General features: G+C 34.8%; 3 non-coding genes across 3 annotated transcripts; all 3 read left to right on the forward strand.

Moving 5' to 3' along the window:
• Nucleotides 1-18,189: 18,189 nt before the first annotated feature.
• On the forward strand, nucleotides 18,190-18,288 carry LOC127116784 (small nucleolar RNA Z43). The gene has a single exon (XR_007801572.1). It is a non-coding gene; the product is annotated as a small nucleolar RNA Z43 (small nucleolar RNA).
• A 332-nt stretch (nucleotides 18,289-18,620) lies between these two features.
• On the forward strand, nucleotides 18,621-18,743 carry LOC127116975 (small nucleolar RNA SNORD14). The gene has a single exon (XR_007801740.1). It is a non-coding gene; the product is annotated as a small nucleolar RNA SNORD14 (small nucleolar RNA).
• A 212-nt stretch (nucleotides 18,744-18,955) lies between these two features.
• On the forward strand, nucleotides 18,956-19,079 carry LOC127116973 (small nucleolar RNA SNORD14). The gene has a single exon (XR_007801738.1). It is a non-coding gene; the product is annotated as a small nucleolar RNA SNORD14 (small nucleolar RNA).
• Nucleotides 19,080-25,561: the final 6,482 nt, after the last annotated feature.

Consider the following 25,561-nt stretch of genomic DNA (forward strand, 5'->3'; position numbering starts at 1 on the left):
CCCTACTGACCAAACAAGATATCCACATTGCATGTTGGGGTTATACCCTATTGGGAATGGTTGTGGTAGAACCTTGAGAGGCTTGGGAACCCCCATTGAGTTCTGAATCAGATATGGCAAAAGTTGATTGTATGTCGCCGGAGTTGGATCTGGATGAGCATTCCTTCGTTCCAAATTATTTCGGGGTGTCTGTTGATTTTCATACCATTGTCCTCGAGTTTGCTGGTTTGGTTGAGTTGAACCTGATGAGGTTGTTGATTAGGAAGCCTTGGAAGTTCGGGTTGCAAATAATACCCCTGAGGCAGCTCATGATGTGAGGTGAAGTTGGACAGATGCACATGAGAGAACATTTCAATCATGGCAGCTGATGTGGGATTGCCTTCTTTTTTCAACAGTGCTTGCATGATTTCCATAACCAGGCTCATCTGAGTCTTCAGTTGGCTGATCTTTTCCTTCAATACAACTTGGCCTCGTTGGAGTTCTTCGATAATGACTTGAGACATGCTTCCAATTCTGGGCGTGTGTCGGGAAATCAACTTGCTAGGTGGAAACACAGAGTGATATGAGGGTATGTTTGTGAGATGTGAATGATGCATGAATGTTATGTTAGTTTATGATGCATGAATGTATGATCATGTGTGAACAGATGAATGGTACTCAAGCATGGGTTTACAAGTCAGAGATATCTGAGGTAAGGAATATAGTATAACACTAATTGCTTTCCAAGCAGGGATCTCAGTGGACATGATCTAGGATTCTTTAGAAACAGGGACGCCATAGTCATGGATTCATCTGATTGTTTGCCGCTTACGGGAAAAGCATGTCGGTCGACAACTCCATCAAATGAATATATTATGGGTTAGTGTAGCGGTGTATTCGTCGCTATATGATCTATCGATTAAATCATAAGCTAAGAGATACATTGAAATTTCGAGTCGCCACCGCACTTTTATTTATCCAAAGGACTGGCTAAAAAGCGAACAAAAGCCTAAGAAGTTTTACACTTAGAAAACTAATAAAAAGATCAGAGAGTCTGGGTAAGGGGTAAATTACGCAATGGGAAGGTGTTAGGCACCCACTACGTCCTAGGTACTCCTAGGGAGCCCTTTTCACACTTGTTATGCTAAATTGTTATTTATTATGACAAAAATATTGTGCAAACATGATTGGGATGGTGAGAAAAGAATATACGTTTTTATTATTATTGGGTTCGAACGGATGAACCCGTTGCCTACGTACCTTCCATTAAAGGTAAGGATCAGAACGCCGTAGTTCGGCTAAAAGATTTCCAAAAGTGGGTTAGGTTCAATTTTAAACACAAACCCTAGGTCTTACGTTATCCACGGGAGAAAACTCAACCTTATACAAACAACAACGTCCACCATGTGAGAAAAGCTTCAACTTGCCAGGGAGGGGTTAACCCTATAATAGGTAAGAAAGACTTACAATTCAATCACTAAAGACAGAAGGTGAGATTAACATCAACCACTAAGATAAATCAAACCTATAGCTCATGTATGAAAAGATTAATGGACAAAGCCAAAACAAGTGAATGAGTGAAGTTACTGATTATGATTATGAAAATGGAGTCAAAGTATAATTAAGATCAATTCAAGGAAGTATTATGAAAATGAGTTTGAAAAAAGGTCAAGGACTTGAGTCCAGGTTTTTAGTTAGAAAACATGAAAATGTTTGCACAACACTTATGTCAAGTTTAAAAGATAAGATGTGAAAAGGTTTAGGACATAATGGATGATGAATGGATGAAGGATGGATAGTAAAACTTCTTAGAAGGTTCACTTCTTGAAATCATATAGCAAATGATTCAAGTGTGTCCTTTGGAATAGCAATTAATAATAATAACAAACAAGCAAAGCAAAAGAAAAGCGGATATCGGATGCCAATCAATGGTCTTACACCAATCTCCTAAAACAGAACGGGATATCAGATGCCACTCAATGGACTTACACTAATCTCCACAGGCAAAGAAATAAAAGCGGATACCGGATACCAATAAATGGATTTACACCAGTCTCCTAAAATAGAACAGGATATCAGATGCCACTCAATGGACTTACACTAATCTCCACAGAAGAAAACAAGAAATGGGATATGAAATGTGGAAGTCAACTGCCAATCTGTCTGGACTTAGGTTAACCCCACAGTATGGTCCTAGGAAATCCAATTGCCACATCACTGGGACTTATAATGGATCCTCACATACAAGAACAAAAGCAACAATATGATCACAGGAATGCAAATGCCAACTTACAGGGACTTACAACTGCAACCTCACATACAGACAGATAAACAAACTATGATCACAGGAAAGCAGATGCCAACTTACAGGGACTTACAACTGCAACCTCACATACAGAAGCTAAACAGATCAAATTATGATCACAGGATAACAGATGCCAACTTACAGGGACTTATAACTGTATCCTCACATACAAACAGATGAAACAGAAGATATGAGTGACCAATGAGGTCTTACACTCTATCCTTCCATATCACAGGAGCAAATGCCAAAGCAATGGACTTACAATTGTCCTCAATGGGCAAACAACAAATGATAACATCACAAAGCAGATGAGATGATCATGCATTAATGGCAATTGATGATGATAGATGCATAACATACAGGCAAACAAGTGCATATGAAGCAAACAGTCAATCAATGAATAGCAAACAACACACTCTATAGCCAAACAATGGGGGCTCACACAAGAGGGTTTGACTTTAAAAGTCCACTGTAATAGGTGAAGGTTGCTCTTAACCTGGCCATTGAGGGGCTCAGGTGAAGCAGATGAATAGGAGATGAGGGGTGTGCCTCATTGCTTCAATCTCATATCAGAGAGAGCATCAAAGAAAGTGTGGGAGTTCAGAAAGTTGGAACTCTCTCCACATTATTGACTCGATCAGATCTTGGGTATTTATCTCATTGCTTCAACCATGTAATGGGAGCAAAGAGAGGACACACTGAATAGTGGGGGATAGATTGCTTATCCCTACCTTCCACCAATTGCCTTACTTGAAGGACTTTTCCTGCTTGGGACAAATATAAACACACACAGGCATTGCCTCTTAAGGAGGACTTCAGACAGTTTGCCCGGTCAAATAACAGACCGGGTCTCCAGACTACATGAAGAAGAAAGGTTTATACCTCAAAGCAAATGCTAAAAAGCAAAGCAAGCAAGCAAGTTCAAAGAACTTAAGCAACTAAAGCACCTGCAAAAGTCAAACCAATTAGTAAACAAGTCAACAGTCAAAATCAAAAGGAAATAACCCAATAGTCAACCACAGAGGGACCAATTGTGCAAGGCACAAAGACTCAAGCATATGAGTCACCTACAAAACAAAGGTTAGCACATCATATAATTCAACTCAAACAAATATTTGAATGATCCTCAAGGCATTGGTGCTTAACCTGAAACAGATGAACTCAACATAAGCTTAGAAGACCACTAGGATTAGCCTAGGGTCAAAGATGAAAGAAAAAGTCAAGGCAGCAAGGAAAAGTCAACCCAAACCAAGTCTAAACATTCAAGAAGCATTCTCAATTGGATTCATAATTATATCATGCATCATGGTCATTTCATATGCAAAAGGATGCAAAGCATGGCAAGAGAAGCATACAAAAGTCAACAGCAAAGACCTCATTCAAAAGTCAACTCAAACAATTTCAGAAATCATGAAATAAATCACACCCAATCCTAACATCTAACATGGTATACATGTAAAATTTCATGGCATTTGGATGAGAGGAAGGCAGTCAAGTAAAATCATGAAGTCAAACCAAATTCAAGTAAGCATGGTGAAAGTCAACAAACATGGGTCAACTTCAAAAAATCATATCAATTTGAAAACAGAAGAGAAATGAATGATATTAACACCAATGCAAAGCTCAAGGAGTCTAGTTATCACATATGAAATTTCATGGGCATACAATAAGATTTGAGAATTTCATAAAAGGTTTGGCAAGGCATAGCACAAAAAGTCAACAAATGACCAAGTATGGAAGAAAATTCTCAATCAAATGGAAAACAACAAGATTAATTCCAAGAAAATTCATACACAAACTAGACATGTGATAGATCATTCATGCAAAATTTGGGGTCAATTGGATAAGAGGAAGCATGTGAACAAAAATTGGGAAAATACATGATCATGGTATAGCACCAAATGTAACACATAACTTCAGAAAATCATAACTCTCAATCCACAAATGATAAATGCACAAACTTTAGATGGAAATGAAGGTCAATGTGTCTAGTTTCACCATAAAAAATTTCAAGCTCATTGGATGCAACATGAGTATTTCACAATTGAAATGGCACAATGTATCATTTTGGCATACATGTTGGGAAATCATTTATCATTTAAAATCCAGAACATGGAAAATTAAATAAAATTCACCATAAAAAACTAGACACATTCATGAGTTTAATGCAAAAAATCTCACAATTTTTGGAGTTAAAATGAATTTAAAATGAATTGTGGAAGTTGATGAACATTTGGATGAAATATGAACATGAAAGCATAGCAAATGGGGTCAAACCAAGCCAACCGATGGCAATTGTGTAAATAGTGAAGTCACTAATTAAAACTACAGCGTTTTGATGGGGGAAACGAAATGTTCCTATTGGCTCTCAGCCAATGGAACAGTGGACACGGCCAATAGCTCAAATTTTCTGAGTTTTCATAGATAAACCCTAGGGTTTGGCCAACAGCACACAAACTTTAATCATGCAAGCATCAAACATGAACACAAACAACACATCCAGCAGCCAACATGCATGAGCTAGTTTCTTCCTGGAAAAATACAGGGTTTATCATGGCAGGGTTTAGCAGCATGGTATCAAGTTCAGCTTCAAGCAATCGATCAAACAACATCAAATGAACAGCAACAACTAATCATGGCAATGATGCAACAAACCAATACACATTCAGACAAAATTCCTGGGCATACTCATGTAACTTCATGCAATCGATTCAAACTGAAATCCAACAAAAACTCACAACAGCATGGCAATGTTCAACTTCACAATTCAATATCAACATGTGACATCCAAATAGCATGGCAGTGGAACAATAGGTTCATGTAACACACAAACAAATAATAAGCCAGCACATTCAGGTGGATTTCTGGAAAAAGAAAAGGTGATTTCCAAAACAGCAGCATGGCACATTCATGTCACTACCAACATCAAAATAGAATTCGACCACCACATAACCAACATGGTGTTGGTGCAGGCAACATTATGCAGCAGCAAAGCACACATAAACATAGGCATTCTCTGGACAGCACATCAGGTTTAAACAGCAAGCATAAACTCATCATCACCATAAGCTCGAAAATTCATCATGCCCAGAATTAAAATATGAGTATAGTAGTGTAATCCTCATGCATCACACATACACAATCCATTCATGGTTTTCATGAAAAACACAGCATCACAGCAAATCGAAAGAAAAATACATTCAAGCATAAAAATGAAAACTCATATTTCTCTCAGCATAACCAACCATTTCAAACCATTTAAAGTTCATGATAATCAGCACAACACAAACTAGCTAAAGCATATCATGGCATAGAGAATGAAGAGATCGAGATTTTTACTTGGTTATGAAGAAATGGAGGAAACAGTGATGTTTTGAGGTTGTTGTGCTGAAACAGGTGGCTCTTATGCTTGGCAATGTTGAATGTTTGAAGAAAACCAGCTCACCCTTGCTTGAAACTCTCAAATCTTGAGTTCACCATTGTCATGCTCATTGAAAACAGAGCCAGGAGGGAGCTGCACAGGTGTGGTTTCACACTTGGAATGGGCTTGTTATGATGATGGATGATGAAGAAAACAAGAGGAAGCTCGAGGGTTTTGGGATTTTTGCAGAAAATCACTTTGAGCAAAATGCACTATGTGAGAGTGAGAGAGAATTCTGGTTGGTGGCTGCAGCTTCTAAACTAGGGTTGGTTTGGACAGAAAAACATTTATATATCACCTGTTTAACATCACTTAATTAAATGGTAAGCTGGTTTTGTGTGTAATGATGCATTTTGCAAATTGCTAAGTGTGAGCAAATGGAAGTGGAGGTGTGTTTTTGCTGCGAATGGGCCTTGGTACAGACTGCTAGTGGCTTGCACAATTGCTGTCTGTTGGTTGTACATGTACTGCTGTACTGATTTTGCTTTATGAAGCTTCTTGCCAATTTTCAAGCTTTAGCATTTGGTCCAAAAATGATGGCATAAGGGTGAAATGAACATGGTTTAGGAATTGGAACAAGTCACAAATGTGATTTAGAACATTTTCCAATTGGCAAAAATGAGAAAAAGTCCAAGAAACAAAAAGTCAAAGTTTGGTCAAACTTTGATTTTAAATGCAAAAGGTCCAAAAATGCCATTTTGAATGGTAAGGTTTTAGGTCATGAAATTTATATTTTTGGAAAGAGGATGAAAAATGTGGTTTGTAGGAAAAAACCCCACCAAATTTGGCCTTATGGTTTGAGAGATATGGCTTGTTGAAGTTCAAAAATTGGTGAAAATGATTTGATCATATCTTGACAACCACACATGGGATTTGAGAGTTCTTGGACTTTTTGAAAATGGGAAGACAAGATCTTCAACTTTCATGTTGGGCAAAAATTCATTTGAAGCTCGTATCATGATGTAAGTTGAGGATCAAGAAGTTTCCATTTTTGGCAGTTGAAATTACAGGTCCACTTTCTATTTCTGGAAAATTTTCTGATTTGACTTGATTTTCTTCCATGATGAGGTTTGACATGATAGATGAGGCTTGTACAAGCATGAATGAACTTCTTCAAATCAATTCTATCCATCAAATCACTGATTAAATCAACTGTTGACCAAGTTTGACTTTTCTAGGGTTTTGGATGACTGATGCACTTCTGATGAATTCCAAACCCTAATTCCTTGAGAACTTGACTTCAAATGATGTCCCAAGATGTATGAACTTTTGATTATTGATCATGGTGCCCAAATTCTGCAAGAATGACCACCATCCATTGCTTTGACTGATCAATGACTGACTTTGACCTAATTGCTGATGATTACTTTCACTGCAAGCAACAAGGTTAGACTGACAATATTTTTGTATTTTTTGGTTAATAAACATATGAAAAGCAAAGATATACAAATGCAAAGCATGCTTGGTGATCAAGAAACAACCCACAAGGCAATCTACCCACTAGGAGGGAAACTAAGGCATGCAATGATCCTTGAGGCCATGATATGATATGGTATGGGCCATGAGGGATCTTAGGGCCCAAAATTGGGGTCTTACAGTTAGATCTTCTTACTTATCTTTGCGAGGAAAGATTCTCAAGAACCTGTACTACGTGACCATTGCTATTGGGTTCTAGACAAGTTTATCAGAGTCATGGATTTCCGTGACTGTTTGCCACTTATGTCAATTTCCTTGCCAGGCGTCAGCTATATCAAGGAAATCTATTATGAGTGAGGTCTTTGTACCAACCCTCATGAGAAAAGCTTCCCGGGGACTTGCACTGCGCGACCATCATTTCTAGTTGGCCAAAGGTTTCAAGGTTCTATAAAGGTCCTTATAGTCAAGGATTCCAAAGAAAATACTGACGCTTGCGCTAAATTCTTGACGTCATCAATATCCTCAAAAGAATCTACTATAAGCAAGGTTCTCGTATTGACCCTTATGAGAAAAGCTTCTCGGTGGCCTATACTATTCAAACTCTCCTATCTCAAGCTTACTCTCTAGGCTCGGGTAGAGAGTCTTTCCCACAAGGCTTTATTTTGCAATCAATAGTATCCATTTTCGTACCTTATTCTCAAAGAGCGATGTAACAAATAAGATAACAACAAAACAAAGAAAACAATTAGATAACAAGATAGAACAAAAAGATAAACACTCATATACGCAAAAAAAGACAACCTAGACTAGTCTTGACTTGTGTCGCACCTCGAAAAAAATGGGGATACGACTTCAAAGCGAAGCGCGATCGCACGCTCGCAATGATGGACTGAACAGAGTCGCCACCGAACTTTATTTATTCCTAAAAAGGAAAGGGGAAATATCGATAAAACCCAAGACAAAACGACAATGATTATTGGTCGTCGCAACCAAATTAGGGTTCGGGAGTCGATTACGCAAGGGGAAGGTATTAGCACCCCTCACGTCCGTTGTACTCAACGGGAACCATTAGGTCAGTTGTGTGCGTTAGTGTTAGTTTGAAATGTTAGGTTTTTCAATTTATTAGGTAGGAAAGAAAGAAAGGAAGAGGGAAGAAATGTTTTTGGACTTTTAATGAAGCACTAAACCTAAGTTTTTTTATTAGTGGGCCTGACAAGATTTAAAAATCCTGCTCCTACGTATCTCAAAAGAGAAATCAAGGCTTACGTAGTTCTGGGTAGAAAAATGTTTGTTTGTTGGTCAATTTTAGCGAAAGCTATATCGTATTAATTGACGAAAACATCGTTTTACCCAAAACAGATGAGGAGTGGATGCGTACCACACATCGAACGGATTTATAAATCTACATTCGGAAAAGCGTCATTTATCTCTACTCAACAATCGTGGCCGAAACATTGTTTTGTATCACTTAAGACAATATATCTTCCATTTATGAAAAAGGTTTTTGATTAATCGCACGGCGGCGAGAAAAGAGTTTGATCGGTTGGATGTGTTTTGAATGATGACGAGAACTTGGATGAGCGAGATATACATCTCGAATCCTAGCCTCAGGAGTGCACGGTATACACCATGTTCCATTTCCATCTTTATTGAAAGAAGTTAAGATAAGAATTAAGTATTTTTGGAATTTGATCGAGAAAGGGTTTGAAGAAACCGCATTGACAATTTTAGACGATGGCGAGAGCTAAGATAGGCGAGACATACGTCTCGAATCTTAATCTCAGGAGTGCATGGTATACACCATGTTCCATTTCCACCTTTATTGAGAAAGTGTTGAATAAGAATTAGGTATTTTGAGTTTTGTTGTGAAAATGACTTGACCATAGATCAAGTATTGATGGACGTTTAAAAGGAATTTGAATGAATGTTTGAGAGAAAACAAAGTGGATGAATTTGGATGATGGCGAGAGTTAGGATTGGCGAGATATACATCTCGAATCCTAGTCTCAGGAGTGCGTGGTATACACCACGTTCCACTTCCATCTTATTGAAAAGGTCTTAACTATAAATTAATATTTTTTGAGTTTTTTATTAGAAAAAAAAGGCTTGACGTTGAATCAAGCGTTTGATGAAAGTTTGAAAGAAATGGAATAGAATAGGAGGGAGAAATGAATTGATTTGTTTATTGAGAAAATACTCGACGTTGGATCGAGTCATATTTTTGTATTTTTTGAAATTGTTGATTTTACTCTTATGTTAGTATCTAACTAAATAGTCAAACAAATGAAGAAATAAAATAGTACAAAATTATTACACATCGGGGGAGTGGGGTACATTTTGTCAAATGGGGATTCAAAATCATGAAATAATTAAATCGGGCCCAAACAACAAATAATGCAAAGTATGAGTGTAAGTGCAAGAGAACCGACTCATTGTAAGAAAGCCCAAGAGTAAGCTATGTGAGGTTAATGGCGATGCTTAAAAGCAATCGACTTACAAGGGTATGAAAATAGGCTCGACATTGAATCGAGAAAAGTGTGATTTTAATAGTTTAAAATGGTTTTGAATGAATGATGAAATTAAAAGAAATCAAATTTGTGCTATCAAACAATAATGAAACTATGAGTATAATAAAGCATAAACATAAAGAACAAAATGAATGTTAAGAGAAGTAAAATGCTTCATATAGGTATCGAACTCACTCCACTAAAGACCATGAAAACCACCCCCTCTCCACCAAGCCACTTATGATTAGTTATCATTTTAATGCTAATTTGGATAAATAAACCGAGGTAAATTAAAAATTAGAATTAAAATAAAAAACTAATAAAAAGGAAATTTGTTGGACTACCATAATTAAACCCAGCCGCTTGGCTGTTGGGTTCTTCAATGGAATATGAATTGAAAATGTAAAACCATTTATTAACTAAAACTTAGGAAGTTTAAACCTAAAAAAAATGAATGGTTTCCAAAACTTATTCTGTTTAAAATAAATTAAAAAAAAAAGAAAATAAGGAAACAAAACAAAAGACACTTCCGTCTCTCCGTCTCTCACAATCTCACGAACTCTCTCTCAAACTCAAAGGATCTCTCTCTCTCAACGAGTCTCTCCCTCACGACCTCAAACCCCCCGATTTTTCTCTCTCGTTCTCAAAATCGCTCATCCTTGCTCACTCAAACCAGATGCTCAATAACGTTAAACAAAAAGGGCGTAAATCCACGGTTTCAAAGAGACATCAAGCGGGAATCTCACCTTTGGCGACGACGACGAATCAGGTGAGCTCGAATCTTCCTCCTCCTCTATTCCAATACTGGTTTTTGCTTTGATTTTTGGGATTAGGGTTTCTCCTTTTTGAAACTTTTTTTTTCGCCGTCAATTTTTTTCGTCCCCACTGATTCGCTCTCTCTTCCTATTTTTCTCTCACGAATTAGGGTTTCAATTGGTGTCTTTGATGTTCCAAAAGAGTATCTCTGTAAAATCCTTTTTGATGTGCTCAGTTGGGATTGACCTTATTCGATGCTAAATCAGAAACGGTAACATGCACTCATGCTTTCTCTTTGAATTTTGTCTTAATTCCATTTCAGGTATTTTCGAATCTTTACTGCCTTGGCTAACTATTATGTGTTTTTTTACCGCAGTGAAGATTGGAGTATTGGTTTGATGATGCAGGCTGGAATGTGCTATCTTCACATGGCTTGTGTGGCTCCGGATCCTCTTCTGTTTCTACCCAGGCTGAAGGTTATATGGTTGATTCCTCTTTATCTCTCATCCTTCCATGTAATAAACCACAATTGTATCTTGGAAATCGGTCTGAGATAGATTTAAGATCCGCAGAAGCAGCACGAAGCTGAGGTAGCTGCTCCGAAAGCTCGATAATTGGGTAGACAAGGTAAACTTTCCCACCATCTTTCAACTCGTCCATCATCATCTTTGTAGGCCTCCTCGAATCCTTTGTCATTTCCTTCAATGGTGTATGTTTGAACAGGAATTCTTCTGTTAAATCTTCCTCTTTGAATCTCAACAAAGTGACGCTGCTCATCCATCACAGCAATACGTAAGGCTGAGGATTCCACATTTTCTGCTATCAAACCGGGTTCCAATGGCCATTGAAATTTCTCCAGTCTGGATACCCTTACGAATCACCCGCGATTGTTTTAGTGAGGTTGAACCAGTGAGTAAAGCGACAGTTGGCTTGAACTCGGCCTCTCCCAAGTTTTTAAGCAAGGTAAGCAAACGGTGGTTATATTGTATACTGCGGGTTCGCTTTTTATGAGGTTTTTGAATTTTTAGTTTAAGCTTTTTTTTTCATTGGCTTCAGGTGGGATTAATGCTGAAATCAATTTATCAGTTATCTCAATCTCAACGTCGCCAAGAGCCAATGGTGCTCAAATATTCTGTAACATCTGAACAGGTTTTGGAGCTAAGTGTACAACCTCCGGCATTATGCACTTTATTACGAATCAATTGTTTGCTGTACTCATTGTGGATGATGTGAACTGTGCTGTTATTGCAGGTTGCTGCTGCACCATTGACGATCGAGTTGTTGGAATTGGGAGGTTGATCCTGGAAACATTGTCAACTCCGTAGGAGTAGAAAAGGGGTCGTTGTTTTGAGAAAAGTTTTCCTCCATTTCCAAAGGAATTAGGCTGCGCTGGAGGGGTCACTTGTGGTGCAGAGGGCCTTCCAAAACCAGTGTTCAGTGAGCACCCAGTTGGCTAAAGCTTGAGACTGATAAAGGACCATTATTTTGAGTAGCTGGTGAAAATGCATTTGCATCGGCTCCATTAGATTGGTACTTTTTGTCACTACTTCTTCCGGTTCGTTCACTTCAAAATCAACTGGAGTGGCGGTGTGAAATATTCCAACACACCCTTCAATTGCTGCATTAAGACTTTCTGGATTGCTAGGATCGACATTGAAAATGTTTAACTTTTCAGATGCTCCTGGAGGATTTGTGAGGAATCTAACATCTTTCTTCTGCCCTGGACTAGATCTCCTGTGACACAAACTCTTCCTTTTCCTTCTGCCATTATCACACTTTTCTTGCAAAATATTTTTCACACTTTATTGTTGTATTGATTACTTCTGTATGAATGTCGATGGCCCTATAAATGTACTGTCTGCACTTATTATTGGCAGGTCAAGGATGAAGCAAGATTGTGAAGTTTTGAATGATTGAATGGTACAGAACCTTGAAGTATCACCTAAGAAGACAGTGTTTCTGGTTCTACTTCTACCAACTCTTTGAAAAGATGCACAAGTTGAAAACATTGCTGAATCCATTGATGCGTTGAGGAAGAGGAATGGCGGTGTGTCACTCACGAGAAGCGCGCTAAGAAAATACTGAGTTTCTCTCTCAGTGACTCAGCAATGGCTCTACAAATTTCTATGTATGATTCATGAACTGAACATGACCCTTCCTTACACTTTTATGGGATTTTCTCTTTTTTATTTCTACTAATAAATCTTTGAATCTTCATTTGAAATTTGGTTTTGGGTACTGCTGCTGATGATGGAGCTGGAAGCATTCCAACAGAACTTTGCGGAAGACCGGCAGTCCTTGTTGGAGTCACTCAGAAGCTGATTGCAGGTATTTGGATGACAGTTTGGTGCCATCTAAAACTAAACCTGCTGTTACACTGCTGTCTAATTACCGCAAAACTGGCGTGGCTCGTAAACGACTTGTTGAGCATGGCCATGGTTAGGATTAGTAACTCTGAATTTGGTAGGCGGCAAAGTTGCTAGATTTAGGATTATTTGTGTAAGCTTTTTGTGTGTTGTATTGTCATGAAGGTTCTATTTTGTGAATTTGAAAATTGGATGTAACAAATGAGAATCCGCTGTAATTTCAGGGATTGCCCAAGGTTGTAGCAGCTTTGAAATGTGAATGTGTTGGTTTGAATTTTGCATTTTGTTTCAAACATTGTAATCAAAGGTCCGTGAAATGACGTAATGGCTTTGGTTTGAATGAGTCATGGTGCACAATAGGTGGATCAGCCCCATAATGTAGATATTCCAGCACCCTTGCAACATCTAGTGCTATGCTAAGTCTCAAATCTCAGCTTAATGGCTCATAATTTTTTCCATATAAATGAGAAGCAAGACTGCCATTGCTCATGTAAATGTAAAGGAGCATATGTCGTCCTCTTTCCGCAGCATATCCCACCAAAGCCACAAGGTTTTTGTGATGTAATCTTCCAAGTAACAGAACCTCAGTTAAAAATTCTTGTTCTCCTTGTCTTGAATTAGCACCAAGAACTTTAACTGCAACCGTCTCACCTGTAGGCATTTATGCTTTGTAAACAGAACCAAATGCTCCATGGCCAATGATCGTTGTAAAATTAGAAGTAGCCTTTTCTACATCTTTCAGCTGCTTTTATCAAGCCAAAATCCGAAACATCTGAGCCATAGACATCAAGGATTTCCCAGGAAGCATCAGCTAACGCAATCAAGACATCATCACTCAGCAACTTTCTTCGTCTAGCAATAACTGCCACTGCTAACTTAATATCACCCGGCAAGCCGATAGCAATCTCTTCCAAATCTTCAATAATATCCTCCAAATGTCTTCCAAGAACTCCAATGCAAAGGTTGACTAGACTTTGAGGCTTTATTCTTCTTAGATAGAAATCCGGGAAATTGAGGATGGTTGGTTACGGCAATGGAGGACTTGGATTTGAAATTGGATTGGAATTGGGATTAGATGTGAATTATGGTTATATCTTGGTTGTGATTTTTCTTTTTTTGATGAAATTTGGGAATTGGTTGTAATGTAGAAGTTAGCTGTAGAATATGGATGTGATGCATTGTTATGCTTGAATGTTAAATGAAAATGTATGTATGAAAATGAGTTTGGAAATGTTTGAAAGTTAAATATTACTGAATGTTATGAAATGAGTGTATGTACTATTTTGATTTGAAATGCATTATGGATGGGAAATGGATCATGTTTGGTCATAAAATGGATTTTTAGAAATAATCCAAGACTAATTTAAATATCAATTTAAATAATAATAAAAAATCAGTAAAAAACAAATTAACATCAAATTAATCTATAATTTGTTAAAATTACTTTGATATCAATTCTAACATTTATTTGAAAATTAAAATCGATTAGAGTTTGAATCATTAGTAAAATAAACAATTAAGATTAAATTGAAATTTGGAATTAAACTTAATTCGAAATTAAAATCAAATTGAAAATTAAAAAGTCAAGTAATTAAAATCCATTTCATAATCAAAAGCACCATGATCAAAAAGGCCTAGACAATGACCAATGTGTAACAAAAATATGGATTTGGGAATGAATGTATGCAAATGAACTTTAGGCCAAGTGCCAAATAAAAATAAATAAAAAATGGAAAAAATTCAGGACCAAAATCGGGATATGACAACTTGCTTAAGGAAACTGGATCCCCAACAGAGTCGCCAGTTGTCGCTATGCGAAAACTGACCACAAGACACATAAACACCACCATATTTTATTTATTCCATAAAAAGGTGGAAAGGAAAAATAATCGATAAACCCCCCTAAAGAAAAATAAAAGATTGGTCTCATAACCAAATTTAGGGTTCGGAAGTCGGTTATGCAAGGGGAAGATATTAACACCCTCACATCCATCATACTCGATGGGAACCATCTAAGTTGTCTATGCGCGTGAGTGTTTATCTAAAAGTTTACTTACTATCGGGAAACGGGGAAAATGATTGGTTTTTTATTATTGTACTCGCCAAGGATTGAGACCCTTGTGCCTACATATCATCATCGGTGGATGAAGAATCATAGCTCCGTAGTTCGGAGTAGAAAATGATTGTTTGTTGGTTGTCCTTGAAAAAGGGTTTTCAGAGTGATGCCCTAAGGCGCAAAAATAAGTTTGATGAGTTGATGATTGTTTTTAGGTTTTTTGGAAAAAGATTGTTCTTGATCAGAATTGCACTAAAGACTATGGGCATATGTGAATATTTCAAACAACCAAGTCAAGTGTCTTGTGTCCAGAATATTCACAGTAAGGGTAGAAAAGCTCCATTCTTACTCATTCTCCACCACTTAAGGATTGTGGCGCATAATTCTTATTCTATTTTTATTGTATTTTGAATTTGATTAAGAAAATGTCATTTGATGTTGGATCAAGGGTTTATCGCTTATTGATTCTGAAATGGTGAGATACATAAATATTTACAAAGTAACAAATACGATAAATAAAGGATCTCTTTATAAGGTAGCTCAAGAGAAAGCCTTGTGTGTGCAAAGTGACCTATGCTAATAAGTGGGTAATGGACTTAAGAACATGTCTCCCTAGGGTTGTGCATGAATGTCATTCTTGCAATAAAAGATTACAAGTCACAGATCAAAAGTCCAAGTCAAGGCAATAGGTCAATATTCATGACAAGGTCCAAATGTAAGGGTCCTAATGAATTCTCTAGGTCCAACAGTGGTCATAGGTGAATGCATTTTTTTTGGTCTTTTAATTTTATCATGTTTTTGTTCTTTTAAGTTATGTAATGCAATAATCAAGAAATAAAAGGCATAAAGTACATTATGTATGAACAAATGATAATGGGCATGAAAGTAAAGTGATTGAAAGTTTATAGCAAGAAAGTAAATTGACAAGGAAGTAAGTGACAAGAAATAAATGGAAAGATTAGGTAAATAAGTCAAAGGTTAATGATAATAGTTAGTGGCTAGAGATTAAGTTGCACAAGGTAATCACCTAGGGCTCATTTACTCATAAGTCAAAGGACTCAAAATATGGCGCACTAAGGGATAACCTATCGTTGATTCAAAGTGTCAAAAAACAATTCGATGATCATTTATCAACCTGTTTGAATCAAAGAAGATTGAATCAACCGAAGCGTCTATCTATCAATGATTTGAAGTGTGGAAGATTTCATCACCCAAGTAATCACAAATCAAATCAAATGAGATAACAATTAAACATCAAGATCCAAATTTTAGTGGTCAATGATCAAAATGAAAGATTTAATCGAGTCGGGACACTTTAGCGCTATGTTAAGCAATTGTAAGTGGACTTATGTAGAAGCCATACCTATATGAGACCGATCAATAATAATGTATGTGTTAAGCATGTTAGAGGTATAACACCAAGTTAATCTCTTGAAACAATGCAACACAGATGAAAAATGGAAAGACAATGCTCCAATAACTAAAGATCTCATCTATCATCAAGATATTCAAACATGATCAACTAAGGGCAACCTATCAACACCTCAAAGTGTCAAGAATGATCCGTTGATCATTCATCAATATGTTTGAAGTGTTAAAGGTCCAATCAGCCTTAGGATCAATAATCAATGATATTAAAGATTGTCATCAACCATAAGATCACAAAAGGGTAAAATGGAAATACATGGGAATCAATCTATCCATAAGTCAAAGGATTCAAAATATGACTCGTTATGGGATAATTTATCATTGATTCGAAGTGTCAAAATGATCCAATGATAATTTATCAACATGTTTGAATCAAGGAAGATTGAATCGACCAAAAATATCACATTTTTAAGACATTCACAAGGCACCTTTGTAATGACCATAATCAGGGTAAAATAATTGGAAAGAAAATAAATAAAAATTAAATTGTAAAGATAATGTCACAAATAAGAAGCATGTGTCAAAAAATCAGAAAGAGAAAATAATTTGGATGGTTAAAAAAATGTGGAAGAAACACAAAAATAAAGGGTGAAAAGGAATAGAAAAATGGAAGAAAAAATGAAAAAAGTGGTAGCAAGGTATTGAATCGAAGACATTGGTAAGGGAAGCGTGAAGCTTCAACCATTCCAACAATTCCCCCATGGTTCTATTGTTGATAAACAATTGCTTTCATAAACATATAATATAAAATTCTTGATAAAAATGGAAAAGAAAGAAAAGAAAGACATGAAAATAACAAGAGGGATGCACACATATGGTATCGAGCTGGGGACCTGGTGGTTGGGAGGCGCAACAATTGAAAATAGGCAATGGAAAATGATCCAAAATTGAAAAGTCACAAAATTTTACTTAGGAAAGCCCTATAATATACAATTTTAACATGGAAAGAAAGGGGTTGTTATGTATTTTTCACCCCAACATCGGGTTAATAGGGTTGTTCATGATACAATTTAGTGAGAAAACCGAACCTAACCATAATAAAAGTTCATCGAATTGAACCAGACCGTTTCAATTTACTCAGAATCAAACCGAAATAATTAGTTTGGTATACCTTTTAGAAATTTTGAACCATACTGAACCGTTAGAAGATAATTTTCCCAAACAGAACCATTTATTAAAGAGCCTAATCATTAAACTATTTTTCAAATTTAAAAAAATAATATTTAAAATTTGTTTTGAGTATTTTTCAATTTTGGTTCGATTCAATTTCAATTTCGATTAAGTTCGATTTTAATTTCGATGCGGTTTTAAAACCGTTTTATGCAATATACTTTGGTTTCCAAATATATCAATTCAATTATTTTAACTTCAAATGAATTGGATTTGATTTAACGGATGGGTCATGATTCTTTTAACAATTCAATTAATTACCATACAATTAGTACCAAATATAGTTGAAAAACATAAATTATATTTAAACATTAAAAACCGCAATTGAATAGACGTGTTTGAGAGGCTTGAGGGTAAAATTGAAGTTTTCAAGAGTCATTATTCTTTTTATATTATAGATAGTATTATTTTTTTTTCTCAAAGAAAAAACACACACACTATATATTTAAGATATATGTTAATGGATATTAGTATATTACACTTTTTTATAAATTTTGGGCCAAACTCAACCCGTTTACTATACTCCTGAGATTCATTCGCGTTCGCGGCGAACCCTAAGGACGTTATAGAGAAAACCTCAAACACAGCTCTTTAAAACCCTAACCCTCAAGCTCAGAATCTCAGAATTCGATCCTCTCAACCTAACTAGTTCTTCGTTTTCTCTCAAGGATTTTCCAATTCCTCTCCCAAAGTTTGCTTTTTTTTACTTTTGTATCCTATTTCCAGCTTTGCTTTGGTTTATTTGTTCTAAATTGATTTGAATTTTGGTTTCTGAAACACAATTTTGACAGTGAAGATTTCTGTGATAGGTCTCGTTCGTCGTAATTGGTCTATTTTTGACCTTGCCGACCATTCTCTTATATCACCACCCATATTCCGAGTCTTTTATTCCAATCAATTTTTTATTTTTGTGAATTATTAATTTTTGGGTTGATTAATCATGCTTCTAATTAGCGTTTTATATATTGTTTTGTAGATTAATTTTTATATAGTTTGGCCAATGATTAGAATATATAATAAAGACAAGCATATGTCTGAAGTTTTTCAGTGTAGACTAATCTAATCTTCTCAATGAGGCCTATTATGTAATAATTCAGTTTTTTAAAAGTAAATTTTGAATTCAGTAGTGTATAGTACTAGTTTTGGTTATGGTGTGGTTTATGTTTTTGTTGTGCAATTTTTATTTTGATTAATTTGATCATTGTCTTGTGAATGTTGTCTATGATGATATGTTGAAGGCTTGTTTCTCAAAACATTCGCAGTGGCCGCCCAAGAGCTTTCGCCTTCGCCAGGCTTGAGAGCTAGTGCTGTTTTTATCCTTCCTTGGATGTCTGAGACATAATGTTCAATTCTATATTCTCATTCTATATTGATTTGGTTGTGATTTTAGTTCTAAGTTATTAAAGCTTTATTTTAAGTAATGTCTAAAGAAATTTAAAAGGTACAATGGTTTCATTGTGAACACATAATATGTCTGGCATAGTTGATCATGATAAAATATGATCCTGCAATTTGAACAAATATTGTTTGATGCTGTGTTTGATTATGAAAGACCAGTGATGATAAATTTTAAGGCTTGTTTCTCAAAACATTCGCAGTGGCTGCCTAAGAGCTTTCGCCTTTTGCCAGGCTTGAGAGTTAATGCTGCAATATCCTTCCTTGGATGTCTGAGGTCAAATTATTCTTTGTACTATTTCTGATGTTTTTTATATAGATATAGTGCATTGTTGAATTCTGTTACAATAGAAACATACTATGTTGATTTAATTTAATTTGTTTTGATTGATACAAAGTATATGCTGTCATTAATTTGTTACTCTATTGAATGCAGAAGCAATTTGTGTGTGATCACAATTATACCTTTGAAAACTTCTTTTACCTTCTATTTTAAAAATAAATTCATATGCTAGGTGGAACAATGTGATTTTGCTGGCTTGTTTCTAAAAATATAAGCAGTGTCTGCTTAGTATGGTTTGCCTCCGGCAGGCTTGAGAGCTTACCACTGTAAAATTGAAATTTTGGAGATTCAAAATGATGGCAATTTTGAACCTGAATATGATACATGAATGAGAAACCTTAGGTTGAAATGTCATTTGGTGAAAATTTTATATTTGCACGGTTACAAGTCATTATTATATGATTTGATACTTTATAAAGACTGATGGCACTTTATTGATGCCATGGTTTTCTGTTTTTATTCAAACTGTCTAACTGGTAATCATCTTACATATGTTGCAGTTTTTATTGAAACCTTCTAACTGTTCAACATGGATTTTGCTTCATGGGTTGATATTAGTATGGATAATGTTTCTTTAGCCACATATTATGATGATATAATATCAACCCATTGATTTTTTTTGCAAAAAAAATTCTTTAACCATTTAGTAACCTTCAACACCCAAACATATTCCATATGCTCATTATCGAAACCTTCAACACTGTCCTCTTTTGTTTCTTGTCCTGCCTGTTTCAAATGGAATTCAGATGAACATCAATAATATCAGTATCAAGATGGAAGCACATTATGAGTTTTTGTTTGCAGTTGTCAATCTCTCCTACTTGGTAATTGTTTGATTCATCAATGAAAATAAAAAATAGACGTATGTAAATTCAAATGATCCAAATATGCCACTTTTATATAATCGTCTGAAATCAATCCTCATTTAGATTAAAATTAATAAACTTATGTGGACCACACTCCTGAAAAAATAATAACCAATGTCAAAATTTTGTGTATTAAAATTAACTTAAATAAAAAATAATGAATCAAACTAATGTCACCTCTTTGTCCCAGATATGTTTGGTAGTACGGTCTGGATACAAAGACAATAATGATAAATCAATAGGGTCTCCTCCAAATGTCTTTGTCTCAGCATCTCCAACAACCTTCCCATTCGGAGGTGACACTGGATCAACAACATCAACAGTAAGAGGTGACACAAACTTAGAAGCATTTACAGAAGGAGGTGACACTGGTGGATCTGCTATCTCAAGAGTTTGAATAGGGGAAATCTGGCACCTCTGAGAGGATGAAGGGAGTGATGTGCCCGATGAGGAATCTTGTCTCTTATGGAAAGAAGAAGATGGAGTGACACAAGGAGAAGTGTGAGTCCGAGAAGTAGATGGATTTGCATGACCAGAGGGACTAAGGAGTCTTCGGAGCCTACTGACTATTCTCCCATCGTTGAACAACCTTTCCATGTCTCAGTCTATTGTGTCTATCATCCATTATGCATATAAATTAAAGTAAAATAGAGAATTAGTGCAGACAAACAACACCACAAGCAAGAAAATAATAAAAAATACTAAGAAAATTTCAGAGATGCATCTTTGGATTATGAAAAACTTAAATGCTAAAAAATTCTAGAGACGGGTCTCTGAAATTTCTGTAACTTAGAAGCTGCGTCAATGGCGTGAATGTACCTAATGTAATTCAAAAAAATATGCTTTGATCATTCTTTTCAGCCAAGAAACGTCTAATACACTATGTCTAAATCATCTTAAATGCTATTTCTACTCATTTATAACGTTAATCGTCGATTTCTACTAATTTACATAAAAACTCAAAAAGCTTACCAGAGATTGATGTTTCTGATGTTTGAGATGTTGATTGAAATTCCTTTGAGCCTAGTCGATTGAGTTGACTTGATACAGAGAAAAAAAAGTTGAGAGAGTTTGAAGTTGAATTGAGTAAAATGAGAAATGAGGAAGGAGAAGGATCTGACGCGATATAACCTCCAAAATATTTCGGAGATGTATCTTCAGAATATTTTAATGTTAAATGAGTTTTTAACGTGTTTGAAGATGTATCTCCAAAATCTAGAAACATTTATATATTTTTATATGATAAATTTTTTTATGGGATACATTAAAAAATCCTCTAAAATGAAACCGGATAGAATTAAGATCTAAAAAGTATCTAAGAAGAAGATGTTAGTTAGTAAAATTTATCAAATTTAGATTTAACGAAATTATCACCCAATAGATTATTAGTATAAGCATATGTCTACCCAATGTAACTTGAGGTATCATTTAACATAACTTGAGTTAATACTGGTTATATCCCCCACAAACAATTCAGTTTCATTAATAATGAACAAAAGATCGGTAACTTGAGGTATCATTTAACATAACTTGAGTTAATACTGGTTATATCCCCCACAAACAATTCAGTTTCATTAATAATGAACAACACATCCTAAAACACATATTTATATGTTAATTGAATCTGAATCGTATCAGACTTAGGGCCAGCTTGTTTTACATTTAAAAGAAATGATTTTTTGTTTTTGTTTTTTTTGAAAATAGATTTTACAAAAATATTTTTAAAATATTATAAATTTTTCTAAATTTGTTTTTTATAAATTAAACGACTAATTTTTATATAGTATAACATAAACCTATATTATTGAAGATCAAAGTATAGTCAAAATCACTGTTGTTTCAAAAAATTCTATTTCAAAATGATTTTTATGAAAAACTATTTGAAATAACTTCAAAATTAAGTGATTTTTTAAAATTTTGATATCCAATTTTTTTTTTAGTAAAATAATGAAATACCTAAAATAATATTTTAAGAATAACTATTCAAACCAAATTTTCATTTGAAATTTTTATGAAAAATTTCTTTGTAAATTTTTTTTACATCAAAATATGTTACACTATAAAAATCATTTAAAAAAAGTCAAAACAAACGGACTTTTAGATTACAAAGATGTACATGTACATTAATCACATAGTAGTTCAAAACAACAAAAATGGTAATAGCAAAATTTCATCTTTATACTGTTTTTATTATAAATAAAATTTAAATATCATTCAGCATTTACTTTCTCTTATTTATCAAAACAAATCAAATATGGTAACAAAAACAAATTAATTCATCTTTATTCGTCTAGCTCTTGCATATAATTGCTTGTAAAATTAGTGATATATCACCGTAAAAAAATGTGAATTTGACTGATTGAGGCTTTTAATTAGAAATATTATCGAACTCATTTACTTTAAAAGTAATGGTCAATATGTAGAAACAAATAGGGATATTAAAGGAGAATTGCGATCCAAAATGCAGCAGAATTTAAAATTTCTCCTTTAATGATCCTTACGAACGGGCATGATCAGTGATAGAATGGTTACCTCTTGTGACAATTGAAACCTTTGATGCAGATCCATGGAGCGATCACAAACGTTGAACGATGACAACGCCTCTACTCAGTCCACACGAACGGATTCCTTCAATCTCAGTGCTAGAGAGAAACGAAATAATGAAACCGCGCTTAATGCTTCTGCACAAGGGTTCTATTTATAGAACCACTTGTGTGGGCTTCAAGCTAAAAAGTCCACTTAAGTGTATGTGACCCATATCTTATAATATGCCAAAATCACTTAAGCACGTGGTACCTTACCATATTTCGTATTCTACTTAAGTACACCGTACCTTACGATGTTCTACAATTCACTTAAGTGCACCGTACCTTACTGTGTTCCTTAGTTACTCTATCTCTCATCAATCCGTCCTTTGTGTGTGACCCTGTAGGTTTTCGCGGCATTGACAATTATATTAAATCACGTATTTAACATAATAAACAGTGAGCGGTATCTAGCAACACATCGCTGCTACCCAAGACACGAAAATGTCATGTGATCTAATAAATCCTTCTGTGATAATACTTATGCGTATAATTACCCTTTTGCCCTTATGTCTATATTGAACACAAGGCATAGACTGTGTCATCCTTGTCCAGTTCAATATTGGGCCCATAGACATTTATCCTGTTATGCAGGATGAGCAAATTCCATCTAGGTCATTCATGTCCCTTAGCATGCTTCGTGGAGTATCCATCAACTGTCTTTATGGTTATCCAGTTACGGACAATGTTTGATCAACAATAAAGCACTCGACTCTACATCTAGGGTCCATAGTGGTTTCAGGTCGAAGGGTGGTATACACCATTATCACCATGAGAATAACTTATGACACTTTGCATAACATTCTATATAGTATTCTCATAGCGGGTCAATCCAGTATAAATATTACTCTTAATATTCATATCTATGTTTAAGACTTGATAACTCCTTATCCATGATCCATGAGATGTGATCATCAGTCTATATACATAATAGTCTTAATGCTTTAATGTTATCCCACTTCACAATAAAGCTCGACTACAGATACTTTAAGAATAGTGTCCTTATGTTTAATGTGATCTCATGATTAAGTCATACTTGATACATTAAACAGACTAGCTATTCTAGGGACTTTATTAAACAAACATAATAAAGAAAAAGCCTTTTATTTATTAATAAATAATTCGATACAAGTACCAAAAGTATTGGCCTCTAGGGCTTACACCAACAGATATGAACTTTGAAATTATACCTCAAACTCTTAATTGATTAAGAGAAGGAAAATGTACTTGAGAGTGTTAGAAATCATAAATCGAGAAAAGCAATAATAATGTGGACAAAGGCGTTGGAGGAAAGGATCAACGGTTGTGATAACGATTGACCTATATATTAGAGGCGTGGGACGAAAGCTAGTGAGTCGTAAGAAGTTGGTGGCAGTAACACGATAGATGTATGGCAACTCTAGCGGTGGCCCGACCGTGGCAACAACCACGAGTTTAACGATGATGGTCTTCAATAGTGGTGAGGCGGTGGCACGCGACAACGGTGGTCTACCGATGAGAGGTGCGAGTCGACAATAATCATGGTCGGTCACAATTTTCAGGCTGGGTAGGTTCGGTTCGCGGATTTGTTTAATGATGAGTCATGTTTTGAGTTTGTTTCAGATATGTTGGATTTCAGTAGTTATAATTATGTGTACCCATTATTCTTGTTAATAAATAGAATAAGTTAAAGAGAAGAAATAGAAGTGCTAGTTAGAGAGACAAAAGTAAAAATTCTTAGGATTTTATTTTGAGAAATTGACATATCTTTGGAGATATCTAAGAGATACTTAGATTGAAAATGAAAGAAATTCATTGGAGTGTATTTTTGCAATTCAGACGATCTTTGGAGGTATTTAAAAGGATATATAAATTTTTCTAAACACTTTAGATTTGTGTGATTCATATATAGAGAGTTAGAGAAATTGAAAAACACTCTATAGAAATTATGGTTTATTCTTGAAAAGATGAGATGCTACTTTCTTGTAACAACTTTTGAAAATATAGTTAATCAAATAGTTGATCTCCCTCTATAGTAGATTGTTTTGATTGAACTCAGTAAACAAGTTGCTTGTGTACTCATTTTTTATTTTTATTTTGATTGTTGAGAATTTGTTTGCACCGTTTGACAATTTATTTTTTGCTTGAAGTCATTTAACTTGATTGTCATTATTCTTTATCTCACACATCAATATTTTTGTGTGATTGATATATTATTAGACTTCACAACGAGAATGTTTTGATGTGTTTGGACCAAAAATTTAAAAATCGGACCGGAGAATGAACCGATAAAATTTGGGATTGAAAGTTTAATTGGTTAAACCGGTTAAACCCGCAGTCGAACCGTTTATTAAATAAACTAATAATATGAAACTAAATTTTATAGACATGTCACAAATAATCATACGTTCACAACTTAATAAAATAAATATTTCAAAAATCTATTATAAAGTTAATACAACAATATCGATTATATATATAATAACATAACATAGTTCTACACTTCATTTCAACCTTCATTTAAGAATAATATGACCAAATTAAAGAATTACAATAAAATGAGTTAAACTAATTCAAATCGATATTAAAATGATATAATATAATAACTAAAATAAAGTTCAAATAATTAATAATACATATACTAAATAAGATAGAATACTAAAAATAAATAATACATTATACTTCATTAAACAATAAAAAACGAATTTGAGTTTAACTACGACAAATAAGTCTTAATTGACAACAACATACAATATTGACTTGAACGATAATGAATATTATGTTGGATATCACTATGTTTAAATGAGACGACATGATGATGATGAAGTGCGATTGAAATAAAAACTATAATTGAGTGATAAAATTTAGAAGTTTGTATGATTGTACAAAAAACATGGAATTCTTTTTTGTGATTGGGAGTCGTAGCTTAAGTTTTGATATAAATATATTAATTTTTTTTTAAAAATTAAAAAATGGTTAATTTGATGCA

This window comes from Lathyrus oleraceus, chromosome 1 (genome assembly GCF_024323335.1).
Source record: "Lathyrus oleraceus cultivar Zhongwan6 chromosome 1, CAAS_Psat_ZW6_1.0, whole genome shotgun sequence".
Classification (NCBI taxonomy): Eukaryota; Viridiplantae; Streptophyta; class Magnoliopsida; order Fabales; family Fabaceae; genus Lathyrus; species Lathyrus oleraceus.